Below are 21,895 nucleotides of genomic sequence, written 5' to 3'. Positions count from 1 at the left end.
GGAAGGGTCCGGCTCTTCGGTTCCGGTCTTGAGGAAGCGGGCGTTGACCACAGGGCTGGAGTTCACTCGGAAAGAAAAGGAAAGAAAAACAGCCACGTTAGGGGCTGGGCTCGACATATACAAATGTGGGAGGAGGGAAGGGTAGTGAGGGATCACCAGGTTACTAACACCAAACCTATCAGTCAGGGAGTGTAGGCGGCCGACAAGATACGACGGTAGTGACCACCCTCAGACTACCCCGTCCCACCCCGTGATTTGAACAACCCTTGAAAACGCCCCCGTACCTTGTGGAGCCACACTTCTCCCCTGGAAGTGTGGCGGGGCGGCTCGTAGTATCGTTGGCCTCCTGGCTTGTCGTCACTCGGTTTCAGGGGTCCCAGCAGCGGTTCCACGACAGCGGCTCCGTCTTCCTCCGTGGCTTCCTCCGTGGCGTCCTCCTCGGGTTCCAGCTGGCGTTCCGAAGGTTTCGCGCCGGCAATCCAGAACGGAGCTTCCTTAAACGCCCCCGTCTCCTCCGGTTGGTCAGTATCGGGTGACGTCGTCTGACCTGATTGGGCGAGTGTAGGTGGACATGCCCCTAGCGTCACAGGGTCTGGATACAGAGGTACACTCCCCTGAGGCAGAGCCGGGGAGATCCAGGAAACGTCAAAAGGATCCTGCGGACGGGGTGGAAAGGAAGAGGCATTAGCAAGGACACCCCGTCCGTCCGAGTCAGGGAGTTCGTCTAAGTCAGGAAGCTCCGCTTCGTGACAACATCAGAAGCCAGCGAAAAAATATATTCTTTAATCCAAACACCGGATAAAGAACAAGTGTACACAAAAAACAAAGAACAACAAGTAAAACATCTGCTATACCTAACAAGAAAGGAGATCAACCAGAGAATGCACGCATCCACCATGATTAAATATCACAAAGCTCAGCGTATACCACGAGGCCTCAGGATAGCTCTCAGACCCAGTTTATGCAAAAATTCAAAAAACTTCACCGAAAAATGGTATGCTATTTTGAACAAATGTAGTTTGGATCTTATTCTATTGATCATAGAGGAATTGGCACAAATATTGGAAGAACTTAAACAAGATATGGAACAAACAAAAGCAGAACTAAGCAAATTAATTTCTCCTGAAGAATTAGCACCCATCCTAGAGGATATAAACACTCAATTAACAAAACACTCACAAGAAGTCAATGAGCGTAAATTACGCAAATATAAGCGGGACACACTGGACTACAAATTACAGGAGGTATATACATGGGCGGAGGTATATGCAAGAAAAAGACAAACCAAAGGATACACATCCCATACAGACACATCCTCAACGGACAGTGAAAGAACAACCCAAACGAAAACCAGACCACAAAAAGAACAACAGCAAAAAGAACAAGCAACCACATCAACAGCGGCACCTTTTTTAGAGGAAGGCCGAACAGAAACAGAAGACTCCGGAGGGGACGTAGAAAAAGAAACGGGATCAAACCAACCCCAAACTCGATCAGCTCTAACCAAAAAGGAGAAGAAAAAGCAACAACAGACACAGAAAACTTAGTGATAAACATCTCGGATTATACATTCAGTCCCATACAAATAGCAACGTTACAAAAAGGATTGTCTTTTGTCCCTACAGCTCATACCAACACTCTAGAACTTGAAGTTAGCCTATTCAAACTAACAAGAAAACTCCGTTTAAGACATTTTTTCGAAAACGTGGTAGAGAAACAACCTAAAGAAGAACCGAAAGAATTGAAGGGTCTTAGCACTCGTAGTACATACATGCCACCAATCAGCCATAAAACTATAGACCTCTATGAACAACTTTGCAGTAAGGAATTACAACAACTAAATACCAAACAAAAGGCACACAAAATGAATATGACAAAGAAAGAGTTCGGCATCTTAAGAACAATAGCAACCAACCGGAATATTATATGTCAAAAGGCAGATAAGGGAGGAGCCTTAGTAATACTCAACAAAACGTATTACGAAGAAACCATGTCTGAACATCTTGAAGACACCAACTTATACATGGAGATGGAATCAGATCCCACAGCAGAAATCAAAAAAATCTTGACAACCATTGTAAATAAAGCACACGAGTTGGGCATCATCACAGATAAAACTCAAAAATACTTAACTCAAGAAAATTGTAAAACACCATCAATTTACTTACAGCCTGATTCATGAAGCGAAATAGCGCCCGCAATGGCTGCGAAAATGCAATTGCGGGTGCAAAACACGGAATCGGCATTCAAGTACAAAATAGCGAATTCGCAAACACAGAATAGCGATTTAAATAGCGATTACGCTATAATAGTCGAAGACTCCGTGGAGTAGAGCATTAGCGATACGGAAATAGCGACCAACCACGGAATCTGCGAAATGAATAGCGAAACGCAATATTGTCTCAATCGGCATTCATGAAAAAAATACAATAGCGAAAAAGCGCAAATTCGCACGTTTGCGCGGCGCAATTTAAGGACAACTCAAAGCAGGTGGTAACCATAAAAGCCATGATTAAGTAAAATTTGAAAAACTGTTGGCCAATCACCAACAGGTCCAGGCCTGACCAATCACACATAAGGACATTCAGCAGCAGCATTAGGCGTTCCACAATGCCAGGGATGTACATGGTGGTGAGGCGGCGAAGGCTACAGCGAGCAGCACGGAGGAGACGCATGAGGCAGGAAAGGATTTACCGGCAGCGGGTCACCTTGCTGGGCCAAACCAGAGAACAGATTTATGCTAAATACAGGCTGAATGGGGAAATGATCACCTGGCTGATACAAGAACTCGACCCCATCATGCAGCACCCAACAAGGCGAAACAATTCTGTGCCCACACATGTGCAGGTATTGTGCAGCCTGCACCTCCTGGCCTCCGGCAGTTTCCAGGGCATAGTAGCCGCTGCTGGGGGGATATCCCAGCCCACCATGTCACGCTGCCTCCACACTTTTGTTGACGCCATGCTCAGCCAGCTCCACCGCCACATCACATTTCCCACGAGCCAACAGGAATTGGACCTGACAAAACTACAATTTTACAATGTCGCCCATTTTCCCCATGTCCTCGGCTGCATAGACTGTACCCACGTCGCCATCTGCCCACCAGCTGCCACGGAGTGTATGTACCGCAACAGGAAGTCCTACCACTCCCTCAACATACAGATGGTCTGCAATGCCAAGACCATCATCACTGACATTGTGGCCCAGTACCCAGGGAGTACCCATGACTCCTTTATCTTCAGGCACAGCGGACTCCACACACGACTGCTCAGGGGAGAGTTTGGGGAAGGACACCTACTTGGTAAGTACACTTTGTCGACAATGTCACATTGCTATGAAGTAACTGCGCTTCACAGGCAATCAACATCTGCTCCTCTCATTCAGGTGACAGTGGCTACGCCCTACGGGAATACCTCCTGACCCCTTACCTCAACCCTGCCACACCTCAGCAACGGCGCTACAATGTTGCGCACATCCGGACAAGGAACTGTATAGAAAGGACATTTGGCCTGCTCAAGAGCAGGTTCCGTATTCTGCACAAGACAGGTGGGGCGATGTATTACAGTCCTGCAGCGTGCTGCCGCATTGTGGCTGTCTGTGCAATGCTTCATAACATTGCAACCAAGCGCCGGATACCTGTTGACATCTCAGGCAGTGAATCTGAGGGGGACGACCGGCCACCAGCACATGCGCACCATGCACGCGGGGAGAACCCAGCTGAAGGCCACAGACGTCGCAACCACATCACAGCGAACAATTTCTAGCCCACCCTCTTCCCCCAACCCACATATCACAATTGCATGCAAAATGTAATGATTACACAAGGCTAATGTGTGCAGCAAAATAAATGTATTTGTTTCATTCACGAGAAAAAGGTTATGGTTTCAACTATTTACAAATTACAGTATTCCTGCATACTGCAGTGTGAAGAAGGTTCTTGGCAGGCTTAGCGTCAGCCTGTGGCAGTGTCCCTCAGACAGTGTCAAAGGCGCCTCCGGCGCGTAATGCCCAGGCGCCTGTGAGGCTCATCCTCATCCTGGGCAGCTGTACCAGGCGTTGCCCTGGTGCTGCGCCTAGGTGGCGGGACCTGCGTGGCAGATTGGCTGCTCACGCTGGAGGCACCCTCACTGGCATCGTCTCCCCCTACAGTGGCCGGTAGCACAGGTGTGTGAAGTGCCGTCACGGCGGTGGTTAGGTGCTCCAGGACCCGTGTTATGTCCTCGCAGCACTGGACCAGTTGGTGCTGCTGGGTGAGAGAGCGCCGCGACAACTGGGTGGTGGCATTTGCTGCCACATAATTCGACCTACTATAGGACGACAGCCGGCTCATTAGCTGGTGGTGGCGCCTGCTTGCTACACTGCGGTGCTTGATGAGCGCAGCAGTGTTATCCTCCATGGCTGCAGTCATGCGGCACATGGCCGCCGTCATGCGGTCCATCCTGTCTCCAACTCCCGCCACATTGCGGCCAATTTTGTGCAGCTGGAGCTGGATGGCTCCTTGCTGCTGCGACTGGCGCTGGTGGATTCTGAGCATGCGCCGCTCGACGCTCATACAGGCATGGAGATGCCCATTGCCCCTCCTGCTGATCGGCCGCTGTGTTGCCGCTGTCGCAGGCCCAGATCTCGTTGCACGAGCTGCAGGTGGTGTCGCAGCAGGTGTTGCTGGTGTGGCAGGAACTGGAGGCACATTGGTGGGGTGCCTGGCTCTGGCTGCCGGTGGGCCGGCAGATGCAGGAGCAGGTACGGTGGGGGGCCTGGCCTTGGCTGCGGGTGGTGCGGCAGATCCAGATGCAGCTACGGTGGGGGGCCTGGCCTTGGCTGCGGGTGGTGCGGCAGATCCAGATGCAGCTACGGTGGGGGGCCTGGCCTTGGCTGCCGGTGGGATGCTAGTTGCAGGGGCCACAACGGTGGGGGGCCTGGCTGCTGGTGTTGGTGCAGCGGCAGATGCAGGAGCAGGTATGGTGGGGGGCCTGGCTGCTGGTGTTGGTGCAGTGGCAGGGGCTGGTGCCTGGGTTTCGGGTTGTGAGTCCTCCTCCTGGGCCTCCTCATCAATCTGCAGCCTCTCGCTGTCACTGCTATCTGCGCCACCTGTGAGGGTAAGTGGATACTCATTAGTTGCATGTGACTGTCAGACGTGCAGATGTTACATGCATGCTGGGTGACATTCCCTGGATGGCTGTGGATTTGCGTACTTTGGAACCTTTCTGGCTGCATTGTGGTACTACTACATTGTGGACATACTACATCTCCCACAATGCTTCAGGGCATTTCCTGATGCACAACATAGGCATGACTAAGGGCCAATGAGTGAGCCTATTTGGTCAGGGACGGTCATAGGGGACAGGGTCGCAGTCGCATGCCACTTACCTTGGGTGTCTTGGGTGGGGCGGGAGGAGTCCAGAGGGGTCACGCCAACGCACGCCTCCCTCTCCAAGGTGTTCTCAACCTGGTCCTCCAGGGGTGTGTTGGGTGGGACTGTCGGTCCGCCACCTCCAGTGCCCGATGCCTCACCAAGGCGCTCCGCCACCCTCTCCTTGGCACGACCTCGGAGGTCGTACCAGCGCTTCTTTAGCTCCTCCAAGGACCTATCGGCCACACCCACCGAGTTTACGCTGGAGGCTATTCCCAGCCAGATCCTCCGATTGTCGTGCTCTGGGACCTTCCTGGAGTTGAGGCCGAACAGCCTGTCATGGTTGGCCACCACCCCTTCAATTAGGTTCTCGAGCTCCTGCTCTGAGAACTTGAGCTTGCGCTTTCGTCCTGCGCTGTTGCTGGGGCCAGGGACAGGTTCCTCAGACATGGCGGTCGCTATTTCAGGCGTTTCTGGAGTCGCTATCGCTGGTTAGGCGTCTGCTTTCCGACGTGCTCACTCGTAGGATAGCGTCACTGTGGTGTTTGGGGGTGGGAACTGCCTGCTTCCTGGATGTGATGTCATCACGGTGCTCGGAATGCGTCTTCCCGTTTTCCCGATCGCGCGAGAATGCGAGTCGCAATCCCGATCGCACGGGATTGCGAGTCGCAATCCCGATCGCACGGGATTGCAAGTCGCAATCCCGATCGCAGGTAGCCGGGAATAGCGATTTTTCTGCGTTTTTAGTTGGTCGCTAACGGCTTTAGCGCCCGCGTGCGAGTCGCTATTTTTTCCCCGAAAAGTACATGAATGCCGTTTTGCGTTTCCTCTATAGCGAGTCGCTATGAATCGCTATTAGGGACACGCAAAACGGCCCGTACATGAATCAGGCTGTTAGTACCTAAAGTACACAAAGACTTACAAAAACCACCTTGTAGACCAATAGTGTCCACCAAACAAAGCATCCACGAACCAGTGGGGAAATATCTAGATAGATACCTTCAACCTTTGGTATTAAAAACCAGATCATACTTGAAAGACACCACAGACTTCTTACTAAAACTATCAATGATCAACCCAGAGGATAACATGATCATGGCCACTATCGATGTAAAAGCACTTTACACCTCGATACCGCATCAACACGGATTGGAAGCTATCGAAAGGGCCCTTTTAGATAGCGAGTATTCACAAGAATTGCAAGTATTTATTTTAGAGCTTATGCAGTTTACTCTACTACATAGTTATTTTGAACACGAAAAAAAATGGTACATCCAAAAGAGTGGCACATCCATGGGAAATTGTGCCGCCCCGGCATATGCAAATTTATTTATGGCAACATTTGAAGAGGAATACGTATATCAAAACCCCATCTGGAACGCTCATACTGTTATGTATGTAAGATTTATAGATGCCATTTTCACCATATGGAGAGGCACAAAAGAGTCATTAGAAGAACAGTTGAAAATTTTGGACACTAAACTTGATCAAATTGGTTTTACATGGAATATCAATGAATCAAGAGTAGAATATCTGGATGTGGAAATCACCAAACAGACTAATACATTTTCTACCAATCTGTACCGCAAAAATACAGATAGGAATAATCTATTACAATACAAAAGCCATCATCCTCCGGCCCTTAAGAAACATCTGCCATATTCCCAAATGCTTAGGGTCAAGAGAGTGGTCTCAGAGGCCACACAATGTACAGAACAACTAAATCAAATGACAAAAAGATTCAGAGACAGAGGATATCCTCAAGACGTTACTCACAAAGCATTAATTCGAGCTCAATCTAAGTTGAGGCAAGACCTCCTCCAAAGAAAAGAAATAAAACCGAGTGACCGCATCACATGCGTGAGTAAATTCTCCACAGTTAGCCCTCAATTCAAGCACATCATTAAGAAACATTGGCCTATGTTAAAAATGGAACCTGACTTTCGAGGCATCTTTTCACAAGAACCGATTTTCGCCCACACTCGTTCTAAGAATCTTGCAGATTTTTTGAAACCAAGTAAAGAAGACGCTAGCAAAACTCTTTTTCGTGGAACTGTACCATGTCACAATTGTAACACCTGCAATAACATTATAAAAGGATCGATTATAACTCATCCACAAAAGGGTCATCCCATACCATTGAAAGTGAATGCAACATGTGATTCCACGAATTTAATTTACATGATCAAATGTCCATGTGGAGATGTTTACGTAGGACACACAGAAAGAAAACTGAAAATACGTATTAATGAACACAAAAGTACCATAAGACTAAAATCCACGAAAACCAGCATTGCAGAACATTTTACCCAGATGCAACATAATGTAAGCCAACTAAGAGTGTGTGTTTTAGAAACACTACCAAGAAAAGAAGGATTCTCAAACAAAACGAGTTTATTGAAACAGGAGAATTATTGGATTTACAATTTGGGCAGCCTGAAACCGGGTGGACTTAATGAACGTACTGAATTTTTGTGTTATTTATAAGCACACATAACAGAATGCACTGAATTTCTTTGTCATGTATAATCATACATATTTTTGACATTTGCAGTAGTAGCTGATTAACATTTAAACTAAGAGCACAATACTCGCTTTTGAGCAGTATTATAACATAGTGGAAGCGAGCACTAGGGCGGATCGACTAGGTACCTAACGTACAATAAAGTTACACAGTAAGCAAAAAAAGCCGTGAAGGTTATATTAGTGCGCATGCGTGAACTTCCTAATACCGGAAGAGAGGAGAGACAGCGGATCGAGATGCAGGGCAGAGCGTAGCAAACGCCGAGGTGAGCCGATAAGCCATTAAACAATAGATACATAAGCGCGTAAGAAAGCCCCATTTATCTAGTTCCTTTACCGAAGGATTTAACCGTTAATGCATCGAGTCAGCGCACTCGGCGAGTTTATAAATCAGGCTTTATAAGTCACAAGACGAAGCAAACAACAGACGGTGACCCCAGGTGTAATTGGCCCATAGTACTTTCCCTGCGCAGCAGAAAGTTAGAAAAAGCCACTGTAGAACCTCCAACCGTTAATTAGGATTTATGTAACCTGTGATTAATTAATATGTTATGCGCACTACAGAAATTAAATAAGAATTAGTTAAGAAATGTATAAAAGCACATGTAATGAATTCTATGAAATTACGGTTGCTAATTTGATTCATTTTTTTTTTTTGATCACTGTAGAAAAATTATTTCCCTGATGAAGGCAGTATTCTCTGCCGAAATGCATTAGATTTGAAAAAATAAAATGAAGTAATGGATTAATCATACTTATTTTGAATATGCATCACGTTTTTCATTTGAACCGCAAGAATTAATTTCCAGCTGGTGACACAGCACAAATCGGTGCCCAGGGGGACAGCAATACCCATCTAGGTACAGCTGCTACTTGTGGTCACCTATGATGGTACAGCAAAATAAAAAAATAAAAAGAGAGACTGTCTCTGACAGCATTACAGGAATTCCTCAGAAAGGGTGACTTTAATGGTTTTTATTTTACCAATACTTGCTTTTTTTGCTCGTCATATTTCCCAGACTTCGGCCTCATGTGCTCTGTGATTTTCTTTTACTCACCCCATCATAATTCTTTTACAACTACTGACAATAGGGAGAAAACGTCCATGACGCCATTTTCTATTGCAAGTACCCCTACCGTGGAGAGCTGTTTGTGCATTTTTGAGCATTTCACTGCTTGATTCGGGGACACTCTACCTCCTGCTGTCACTTTGCTCATCATCCCTCCTTGTTCTACGTGTTCTTGGTGTACTGGCAGCTGAAAAACATGCAAGGTGACAGGCAATACCGGTGAGAAACAGTAACATAGAAATGCTGAAGACTCTCCATCATTTCACAGCTTCTGGAGCTGGGGTTGCTACACATTATGTAAGGTTCCTATTTTTGACCCAGCCTTAAAATGTATTGTTAACATCATTGTAATTTTTTACAATTTAGGACCCTGGGGCATATTAGCAAGAACCTGGTTAAAATTATCGCGCCGCTAAAACGGCGATAATGGGCTTGCTAATATGCGTTATAGAATTCCAATAGAAGCCCAGGTTAGATGTGTAGGACATCTAACCTGGGCTTCTATTGGAATTCTATAACGCATATTAGCAAGCCCATTATCGCAGTTTTAGTGGCAGTTTCCTGCTGCTCAAACGGCGATAATTTTAATAAGGTTCTTGCTAATATGCCCCCCTGTTCTTTCTTTCAATATTGTCACTAACTCTGGCTCAAATTTAAAGGTTGCCATGTGACATGTTGTTGAGGTTTGGGGTCTATTTGCCCTGAAGAAGGCTTCTTGATCTCCAAACTATTACTAATGCCACAGACCTGCAATTCAACTCATAAAAAGATAACACTGGCCAATTCTGAATTTAAGATGATTTGTAAGGTTTTAGAGAAAACAAAGAGTACATTCAAAAACTTAGTGGCAGGGTCTGAGGATTGCTTTCCGTTTGTTAGCACAAATATGACACATCTTTATTCATTGACTCCTGAAGTACTGACATTGATGGAAATGCTCAAACTACAGTGCAGCACCGTAGGGGAATCATCATGACAAGAAGACAATGCATTTCTGTTGGGCAGGGAGGTCACTTGTGGAACACACTAGTTGCTCTACAAACTAAGGCGAACGCCTTCAAACTCAATCTCGTGCCCCGCTAGCCTCTTGTGTTGGATACTGTTGCTCAAGTAACCAATATTGAAAGCAGGCATAGTGCTAAAGCTTCCACGTCTTTACTGTGTACGCCACGGATGAAATTGCCAGCTTCCTGCCTCCTGCTTCTTCAGCCGTGGAGAATGATGGCTTGTCAGTTACCCAGCATTTGTTGCCACAGCCTTGCCAATTCCAAGAGCTGCAGGTAACAGCTGCTGCTACTAACCGAATTGGACCTGTTCATTTTATTGACTTTCAGAACGCTGAAAGACTGAGTCTGATCTGCAAAGATTTAAACATGTAAACAGGATGCTGAACACCTATTTGTGTAAGAGATTATACCAGTCAGCAATGCTACTGATGTGATTCTGATTCACATCTTCTTATTTAAGAAATACTTTTTTTGCCAAACTAAAGGTACAAGCATGGGAGCCACATGCGCTCCCAGCCTGGCATGCCTATATGTTGGCAACTTTGAAAAAATACATATATACAACGAGATGAGTCCTTTCTTTGAAAATGTCCTACACTGGTCTAGGTTCATAGACGACATTTTCTTTATCTGGGATGGACCAGAGCAAGATCTAGTGATGTTTCTAGAATGGCTCAATAGTGGTGACCCGAATCTAAGATTCACATCTACCAGAAGTCAACAAGAGGTAGACTTCCTAGATATTAAGATCAGAGAACAGGAAGGTCTCATCATTGTAGAATTATACGTTAAACCTACTGATAGAAATACTCTGCTCCATCACACCAGCTACCATCCAAACTGCCAAAAAGATGGAATTCCATTCAGCCAATTTTTACGCATTAGACGTAACTGCAGTAATAAACAATCATTTGAAAAACACTCTGAGATACTGCAGTCTAAACTTACACAAAGAGGGTATCCTAAACGCCTGATTAGAGAGAGCTATAAGCGAGCAAAATACTACAACCGAGATAGCCTTTTTGAACCTAAGAACAATCAAAGAGAGAAAAGAAATGAAATAATAAGGGTTTCTGACTTTAATGGCTACAGCAACAAAGTCAAGAATTTAATCAATAAGAATTGGTCTTTACTTAACAAACAAGGCACAGCACCTCTAACAAAACCCATTTATGCGTTCAGAAGAAATAGAACAATTCGAAATCAGTTAGTACAAACCTTCCGGGAACCAAAAACCCTTGGTTTAAGGAATATTCAGAACAATACACCAATAAGAGGCAATTTACCCTGTGGAATATGCTCCCACTGCAAAAATATCATAAAATCAGACAAAATTGAGGTTGATGGAATCAGTCATTGGATGAATGATCATGTGAACTGCCGTACATCTAACGTAGTTTATATGCTCATTTGCCCCTGCAATAAAATCTATGTAGGAGAAACTGGACGAGAAATGCGTCAGAGACTAACGGAACACAGGTCCGCAATTAAGAACCTCAAAAAAGGAGCACCACTTGTGGACCACTGGATCTCTGCTAAACATGGAGTTGATGATCCTAAGTGGTTCATTTTGGAGAAAATTAAGGTATCGCAGAGAGGGGGCGATATGCCTAAAAAACGCAAGCTTAGGGAACAGCTCTATATGTAAAAATTTAAGACATATTACTTAGGCCTTAACTGTCGTGAAGAATGGGAAAGGTTAATCAAGTAAAATTCCAGGGTTGAATGCTAGATCAAGATGGCCCAGGATGATGCTCAGAATTTCCATACCAACTAATAGGGGTCTATTGATAACAATAAGCTGAAAGCAGTGAATGTGTATAAAAATCTTTGCCAGGAGAAGGGAAAATTCCATGTATTACGTTGATATAAAAATCAAAGGGAAAACAACATCTTGTAAATAAACTGGCATAGAAAACAACCTATCAAGTACAGCATAATATATAGAGACGGTTAAATAAGACGGGCCAGGATAAGAAGATGTATACTGAATGCACTGTGTAATCAAGGTTTTTTATTGAATGCATTGAAACACAAATGTTTGAACGTTTGATGGTTATGCTCTCTCTATATAAATGAGGGGAATAAAAATTAGAACAACTGTGACATGTTCAACACTACTGATGAGGCAAATATAAGACATAAAATATAAAATGTTGTAATCTATGTGCCATCTGACGACTGCTGGTAGATATATTGAATTGTATATTCCTAACAACATTGTAATATGTATTAGAATCTAAATATACTAACAGTTTATGAATTGCAGACATGTTTGAAATACCTTCGTGATTAAAGAAATGGTTTATGATTTAGCCACATCATGATGTATACCCTACTGTAAACGTGCAAGTGCATAGGCGTATAAACTATTGTAAATGTGCAAGTACATAGGCGTATGGAATAGAGATAGGTTGATCATAATAGAAGGAGTGTTCCCGCAAAAATATATTAACTCCGTAAGATATCAACCTGTCCCCATATAAGTATTTGAGTGAAGGTTGAAGCATATACGAAAATCGAGCGAATAAACTATGTTTGGTAGTAAAACAATCTACATCGCCGATATGAGTGAAATCGTAAACATCGTGTAGTTTGAAAAAAGGTAAACAAACTACTAAAATGGCGCCCAGGTTAGAGTCGGAAATAGAAATAATGTGAACTGCAAATACGAGCGAACTACTAAAATGCAGGTAGGAAACCACTAGAGTGGAAGCAGGTGTTTCCAATGAATTAATAATTGGTGCTGGCCATCAGTATAAAAACCCGCGAACAGCCATCTCTCCACATACCAACCTACAGGAGAGAGGACGTGTCGACGGTGTGGTGCCAAAGTACTTAGGTAAGCAACTCCGAGTGGGAGGGCGTCGTTAAGGGTATTGCCGTAATTTAAAAGAAGTATCCCAGACAATTTAAAACATGATACTGCTTTGATTTAAAGAGCAGTAATTATGATAGCTCAAAATGTAGAATGGGACCTTGACCCTAATATTAACATGAGGGTGTTTGAAGAACCGGAATGGGTGCGAATACTGTTTACTCCAGCAAATGGTTGAGCTGGTTAAGTAAAATCGCCACAAGCAACAGAATGTTTGCATAAAGGGGTAAATACGGGATAGGAGACGCAGACTCAAATGGAGGCCACTTATGCCCTTAACGCAGTGGGCCATTCTTATTTAAACCAAAAAAATATAAATAAGAGTCATTAGGCATATCATAGCCTCTAAATAAAAACAAAAGAGAGAAATAAAGCTTGTATTTATAAGGACAGAATTAGCCAGAAACGAGCTACTCATAACATCAAAGAGCACTAAATGCATATATGTCTCTGTACGATTAGGAATTAGAAGAGAAGATTTCTCTACATATATCGGTATCCAGTGGCCAATATCTAGGATCAAGTGGAGACCTGCCCATATATTAAAACGCAGATGACAAGCCACAAACTGTCCGGTATGTAAACATTCAAGATCACTAATAATCGCCATAAGACACAAAAAATAATACTATCGGGCAATATATTTATAGAGTTGCGTTATTTACAAGTGGATCATTAATAAATCCACCAACTCGACATCTTGCGCAAATTTGAAAGACGCAACTTATCACCAATGACACGAAGAATAACATTCTCCTGGTTTTAAGTAAGTGGAGTTATAAACATGGGGATATTTCTCAACTAAAAAAGAGAACATATGAATAATATCATTCTGCACTTTTTATGTTTTAGAAATATAAGAAACTGATACATAGTGAAGTCGGAGACTGACCAAACCTAATTAAAAAAGGGGGAACGATTGACGTAAAGGCAATCCAAGTAAGATAGTCTTTGCATGTCAGAACGATATAAGGTATATTGAGTGCTCAACTCTGTATAGACTAGGATAAACTCTCAACTAAGTCAGATAATAATTGTTTTTTTTTCATTTTTTACAAACAAGAATATACAGTAGTAAAGTGTTAAGTTTGTCCTGAAGAAGGTGCCTAAAAGACCTCAACGCACCGAAACGCGTCGACAAGGGACTACCCGCAATAGTATATTTCTGCTATTTTAATATGAAATATTTTAATGTATGATGACATTGTTTTAATTAATTTTTTCGGGCATTAAAAGAATAGGATTGATTCTTGTATTAGACTAGGGGATGCTCGAATATTATATGTTGGACATTAAATGTTTTGTGATGAATTTTATATGATTGATTTTAACTTTACAAAAATAAAATGTTGAGAGAAATAATTCATTATTGAGTTGTGTAATAACAAATGCCTATATCGTTTATCTGTACACTAGGAATTTAACACCTGTGAGTAAGACCAATCGGTCACAAACCTAAAGCTGAATAACACAGAAAGGAATTTTGGCTAGTTACAGTTTGTTTACCCAGTCCTTTCTGGTTTTCTGGGACACTCTCTTCTTTTTGCGATTCTGACTGGTGCCTGAGTTATTATTTTGAGTCTGCTGATCCACTTTTTTTTCTCTGTAATTGAAATTTTGGTGTACTACTGTTTCATGATTCCTTTCCTTTCTCTTTTATGCCTCATTTTACATAGTTTTACTATTGGATGAAATTCAATCTATATATCACTTTTTGTTTCTTGACATGCCTCTCAGATTCTAGTGTCCTCTCCTGTTGTTGTCCTTCAAAATTATATCAACCTTACCTTTGTTCTCCTTCATCAAAATTCATTCTTACATAGTCCACTCATCTCACTCACACCATAGTTATTTTAACTGCTTTCTCTCTCCCACTATTATGCTTTCTCCGAGTTTTTAATTCTTGTCATGAAGATATTGGTCAGAGACAAATTGTTTTGTGTTTCAAATATTGAGAGAACAACGATCTGTAAGGGCTTCTATGTGACCCATTTATAACATTTAGTATCAGATCACCACATGGTGTTGGTCACAACAGTGGGTCTTTTGTCTGCCATGGAAATCAGGACTACAACTCTCAGACTTACCCAAAACACTTAAGCACCTCATATTTTGTCCCTCTGCCTCAAAACGCATCTCAGTAGGTGCAAAGGACAGTTTGATATGAAAACAATCTATGAAAAATGCTAATTTTGTAGTTCCTGCCCGAACCTTACACTTTAAGAGCCTTTAACAAAGTTGTACAAAAGTACAACAGTTAGGAATAGGCAGCCAACCCATCTGCCTACCTAATGTGACATGCTTTGTGATTTGATTCTCATCTAGTACTGGGAAACATCTGAAAATATAAATGACCTTTGATTATCCAGTTAGCTTTTCACTAGTTTCCAAGCCTAAGTGACATTCTGCACCTACTGTATACTTGTATGTTCCCCTGTTGTTGACCTGTGGGTATGTTCTTAAATTTGTGTGTGGGTGAGCTAAAAATAGTTTGTAACGACGTGTCCCTAACACAAGATTAAAAACAAGAAGTTTGAACAAAGCAACCAGCATGGTATTTCTGTCAACCGGTTTCAGTATTCATAGTTTATCCTTGCAGGGTCAGATGACTTCCTCAGATCCATTTTCTGAAGTGTAGTAGTTTCGTACCACAGTCTTTGTGTGTAGGGGAGAAGGGGTGCTTCCATGTGCAGTCTTTAAAAATCATTTAACTTTTGAGTATTATTTAAAGTGTTGCATGTGTCATAGGATACTGCAGCGATATGGATATCACTTTCAGAGTAGTCTTTGTTAGGTTTCGCTTGCACAGCGTTTGCGCTGTGCTTGAGTAAAGGATTGTTGTTAATATAAACTTAAAAGGGACTCACATCCCACCTCCTTTCTTTCCTACCTTATCATTAGTTTCTGCGCATGCCTATTAGCTTTCCTTCATTTCTATTGGCTGCAGCATATTTTCTTGTATTTACCAATGCTTGTTCGTTGTCTGCTTATCTTATCAGTATCCCGCCACCGAACTACTCTTAACATCCACTTTGGTTGAACTATATTTTCATAAAGTTTCCCTTTTATAATTACAGCATATTTATATTACAAATTATCACCCAGAGAAATTAAGTGATTTGCATAGAATCAAAGAATGTTATGCAGACCCGTTGAGACTCAAACCGGGATCCCCAGCTCTTGAGAAAGCAGCTATGGCCTCTGTGCTACATCCTCTCTACTCCCAGGTTATCTGGCAGGGAGCTCTCTTCTTCTGCCGGACGATGAAAACAGCTCTTTATTCATTACATTCATTACTCCCAGACGAGCCCAGCCTTCTGCCCCTTGTTTCTCTGACTCTCTGCAAAAGCATAAAACAGACTGTAAGAGGCTTGAGAGGACTTGGAGAAATGGGTATAGCACTCACAATAAAGAAAAGTATAAATAAAGCCTTACCATATATAAGAAACTGATGTCTGAGGCTAAAAAAGCGTACTTTTCCGAGCAGATACTGAAGGCCAACTCTTCCTCCAGAGAATTGTTTAGAACTATTTCAAAACTGACTATCCCCAATAAACCCAGCTCACACTGCGGACCGGCAATGTGTGAATCCTTAGCCTCCTTTTTTAGGAATAAGGTGGAAGGGATTTTTTCCTCCTTCTCCAAGGCTCAAGGGGAGGTGGGGGAAGCGGCAAACATCCTTGAATCAAGGAGGACATCATCTGATAGATTAGAGGGTTTTAGTCCCTTACAGATCACTGAGGTCCCTAATATACTGTGTGCCGCTCGGTTGGGATCCCCCAATGATCTCTGCCCAGTTGCTGTACTAAAAATCTGTCCTGAGATCATCTCAACCACTCTTACCCCCGTGTTTAACACCATCATCAATGTGGGTGAGTACCCTAGGAGGTGGAAGTCCACTTCGATACTTCCCTAATAAAAAAACCCAATTTGGATGAAAGCAATCCGAACAATTACAAACCAATATCCCGACTACCGCTTCTGGCCAAGTTTCTGGAGAAGGCTATAAATCAGCAACTAAGCGCTTTCTTTCAGAGGACTAAGGCCCTTGACGCCATGCAGTTTGGGTTTCGTGCAGGTCACAGCATAGAGCTGACCCTTGTCAAGGCCACTGAGGAGGATAGATTCGCGGTTGACCAAGGAGGGATGGCTGTCCTGATTCTGCTGGATCTGTCGGCCGCCTTCGACATGGTCCACCACGGGGTGTTGATGGACCGGTTGTCGAAGGTGGGGGTGGATGGCACGGCCTGGAGCCTCCTGAAATCTTTTTTGGCAGACAGAATCAAACATTTGACCTGGGGTTGAACAAATCTAACCTTTTGCCCTCCCTTGCAGGGTGCCGCAGGGGTGCTACCTGAGCCCTACGCTTTTTAATATCTATGTCAGCCCTTTGGCGGCCTTGATAAGATTGTTTGGTCTGCAACTTACATCTTACGCAGATGACACTCAAACTGTGTTATACATTCAACAAGTGTCCCAAGGGGTTATGGCAGTGAGATGCCATGATTGTCTAAAAGACTTTGCTGGCTAGATGGACTCCAACTGCCTCAAATTGAAAGCTGGGAAGACCGAGGTCATCATATTTGGGAACAACCTTAACATCTGGACCCCTGATATGTGGCCTGACGCATTGGAAAAGCTACGTGTCCCCATTGGTAAGGCAAAAAATCTGGGTGTTATCGTGGATCAGAATCTTGATTTCGGGGATCAGATTAGTGGAGTGGTTTCGACCTGCTTCCATAGCCTCAGGATACTAAGGAAAATCATTTTTTTTCTTCCAGCCGATGGATTTATGACAGCAATTTCAGCCCTCATCTTATTGCGCTTGGACTACTGTAATAGTTTGTACCTGAATCTTAAAAAAACCCACAGGTACAGACTGCAGTTGGTACAAAACGCTGCGGCGAGACTGCTGACAGGAATCCCAAGCTTTGCCTCAGTACGAGAGGGACTTCTGCAACTGCATTTGCTGCCAGTAATAAGACAAGCACAATTTAAAGTGTTGTGCATTGTCTTCAAAGCTCTGATGGGCAGTGGCTCAGAGTTTTTTAGTAGGTGTTTCAAATGGTACGTGCCGGGGAGAGCACTGCACTCTGCTGAAGGCAGACTAGTTGTGGTGCCACAAATAAAAAAGGCCAGTTGGGGAGGAAACAGTTTCTCATAGTTTGCAGCAAAAGCATGGAACAGCCTGCCGACTCATCTCAGGAATGCGTCGGAGCTCCTCTCTTTCAGAAAGGGGCTTAAGACCTGGTTATAGAGGGATTAGATCTTCGTGTGCTCCAGGGAGTCAGTTTGTAGCGCCAGGACTCCTTTGGGTATAAGTGCAATTCATAAGCTAATAATAATAATAATAATAATAATAATTATTATTCATGTTGATGGGTTTGTAGATTATGACATGTAAGGCAATATGGTAGTGTGTAAACCAATAAGAATTGGGAAATCCAAACCTATTACCCATATAATAGTGTTTTCCCCTAAGGCTGAATATCACAGTCACCTTTAAAATTAGGATCTGTGTTGTGTCATGGCTGCAAGCTATTAATTAGCCCACAGTAGTGTTCATTATTTTTGTGTATGACTTCATTCACAAAAACCATAGAAAAGTAGCACAGCTAGTTCAGGTAACATCAATTCAATCAGATTTTTTTTTTTACTGTTTAGAATACTCAAATGCTAAGGACAGAGTGGGTCCTTTCAAATATTACTTTTATGACACAATTGTCACACAATTTGATAATTGTGTACTTTAATAGTCAATGGGAGGCACTTCCTCATATGTAGATTAACATATTCCTCTTTAATAATATGATTTAGTGTGACTTGCAAGCTTCCCTTCTTTATAGTGCTTGTCTTTTTTAGTTTAATGTCTTTGGGCGATGGTGATTTAAATAGATAGTTATCAAATTATTACATTTGGTGGTGCCAGGTTGGAGCCTGAAAGGCCAGTCTACACCACATTTTCCGATTTACATCACACAGCACAAAGGGTCAGTCTGGGGCTCACATGTCATTTGAGAAAAGGTAAAGTTTATTGTGCGTATGAGGCTGATTTCGAACAAACAGTCTGCACTCTTGCCTCCACATTGTTCTTTAAAGAAATATATTGTGTCAAACTATAAAGCAAGAAGCTTTGCACAGAATGAGAGGCCAAACGAGTAGGCATTGAGTTTCACGCTAAGGAGTCATGCCTAAAAAAATAGTTTCAGTGTGCTGCCATATAGTAAAGGAAATTCATCCTTGAACCGATTGCATTTCATAAGAAATCCAGGTTGGATTGTGTTAAGGCTTTTAAATTCTTCAACATTTTGGATGTTCAAATGACATGAGTGATGTACTTAAATCATTTCATGATGTTGGATTTTTTGGGCCACATGCATCAAAGTAACAAATTGTGATTGCTAAATTGCGATTTACAAGCAATTGCAATTTAGGAATTGCAATTCCTTATGCATGTAGGAATCCCCCAAAAATTGTGATTCCTACATATTCCTAATAGTTACTCACAAAGGGGCATATTACCAAGCAATAGCGATAATTATTGCTATTGCTTGGTTAGAGACAAAAATTTACCGCTGAGCTGCGGCGATTTTTATCGCAGATAAACCTTGGTATTACCAAGGTTTATCGCAAAGGTGATAAAAATCGGCCGCAATGCATGAATATCGCTGAAAAGTCAGCGATATTCATGCATTACTGAGCTAATGCTCTTAGCCATGCTATCCACCTCCCATTGGATAACATGGCTAAGAACTGCTCAGGGCAGGTGTTAGCTTTTGGAGATATTCGCGCTTAGCGCAAATATCTCCAAAAGTTGGTAATAGGAGATAGCGATGTTAGCGACTGTTTCCAGTCGCTAACATCTTGGCACGCCCACTTTGCATGTCATTAGTGATAAATATCACTGACATGCAAAGTGGGGCCCAAGATGGTCGCTATCTCCTACTAGCTGTCGCTAACTGGTGTTAGCGACAGCTAGGTAATAGGGAGATCATTTTATCTCCGCTTTCTTGGCTTTTAAAGCCAAAAAAGCGGAGATAAACCCCCTTGATAATATGCCCCAAAGTGCCTTCCCATTCATTCCTATGGGCCTCGAGGCCCATAGGAATGAATGGGAAGGTATTCGCAAGGTGTGAGTACCAAATAGGTACTTGCAAATTGCGAATGCAATTTCAAGGGTGCTAGGGGGCCTAAAGGCCACCCTGGTGCACCCCCAAAACATGCATGTGTGCACATGTGGCACACACACATGCCCTTAGGGCCCTTAGGGAATGTGTGTGTCCACATTGCACTTAGAAAGATACCATTTTATGCATTTTTCTAAGGAATTGCAAATTACCATCAACTTGAATTTGATGGTAATTTGCGATTCCACATTGTGAAAACGCAATTTGTGAATGCATGATGCATCGCCTTTAGGGAATCACAATTTGTGATTCCTTACCTGCATTTGCAATTAAGGAAATCGCTAAAAATTGTGATTTCCTTAATTGCGAATACCTTTGGCTCTGTAAATCGTCCCATTTGTGACTGGTAAAATGCTTGATGCATGTGCCTCTGTAGATAAAAAAAAGTCTTCCAACAGAGCACAGCCAACACGTTTTTGAGGTTACAGCTCTTTTTCAAGGTAAGGATTCAATTCAAGGATTATATTCTCCCATAATTTGTCTGCATTTTAATTATTAATTTTTAACTTCCACATTTCTTTATTGCATCAGGAATCGCCTGTAAAATCATGGACCAAAGGGCTCACAGGAAAGTGTATCTTCCTGTAAACGATGTAATAGTGTTGAGGGAAGCTCAGATATGATGAATACTATCACCAAACGACAGTTTAAGGAACAGTTGAGTGTCATTGTAGCATTGCTGGATAGATATGTCTGGGCAAGCTGTACATTCTTAGTTCATGTAGAGATTGAATAGCATTGAAGCAAATATTGAGCCCTTTGCTATGCTGGAAGTTGATGTGAGTCATAAAGGTCTTGCATATTTAATTTCGACATATCACTTTCTTTGTGGTATAAGAAGAAGTGAGTCATTTCAGGAGATGTTTTCTGATGGTAATTCTTGGTGAGGTGATATTATTAGAGGTACTGACAAGTTTAGGAGTACTACGAGATATGGAATTTTATAAGCCAGGTCAAGACCTGGCTCTCTGACTGAACTTCCACGCCCAGATGGATCAGCAGCCTCCCCCGTGCATTGATGCCCTCAGGGGTGTGTAGCTATGCTATACAAACTTCAGATTGATTGAGTGATCCCACGGCATCACGGGTCAGGTTTGCTGCCATTTCAAGACCTGTCCTCTACTTTAAAAAATCGTATTTTGCGCTGTTTGCCCATTTTTAAATTTACTTTTTAAAAACTACTTACTGCTCCTGGCATGCTTCCCTGGTCCGCCGCGGCAAGTGCCGTTTGAGCGGAGGGAGCCAGCATTGCCATTTTCTACAGCCTACAACACCGGAGGGCACTTTAATTGTAGCGGTCCCGCCCACCTCCTACCCCACTTAAGGAGGTGCGCCGAGCGGACGCGCAGTTAGTGATCCCATGGCATCACAGGTCAGGTTTGCTGCCATTTCAAGACCTGTCCTTTACTTTAAAAAATCGTATTTTACGTTGTTTGCCCATTTTTTAATTTACTTTTTAAAAACTACTTACTGCTCCTGGCATGCTTCCCTGGTCCGCCACGGCAAGTGCCGTTTGAGCGGAGGGAGCCAGCATTGCCATTTTCTACAGCCTACAACACCGGAGGGCATTTTTATTGTAGCGGTCCTGCCCACCTCTTACCCCACTTAAGGAGGTGCGCCGAGCGGACGCGCGCAGTGGCGCGCAAAAGGCAAGCCCGTCTGCGCCCATCCACGCCAGACCACCGCCAGCCGCCAGTCACGCTGCCGGTCTAGTCTTTTATTTTTCCCTTTTCTTCATGGCCATCATTCAGTACTCTAGTCTTGAACTGCACTCATTAAATACAACATCAAGTAAGACCGTCCATCTTCGTGCATTAGCTAAGGATGCTATTGATGTCTCCTCTACGCTCAAACCTACTGTCGATGGCATACTTATACCA

This window comes from Lissotriton helveticus, chromosome 3_1 (genome assembly GCF_964261635.1).
Source record: "Lissotriton helveticus chromosome 3_1, aLisHel1.1, whole genome shotgun sequence".
Lineage (NCBI taxonomy): Eukaryota > Metazoa > Chordata > Amphibia > Caudata > Salamandridae > Lissotriton > Lissotriton helveticus.
The sequence above is the reverse complement of the archived record's forward strand: the minus strand, read 5'-3'. Positions refer to the sequence as shown.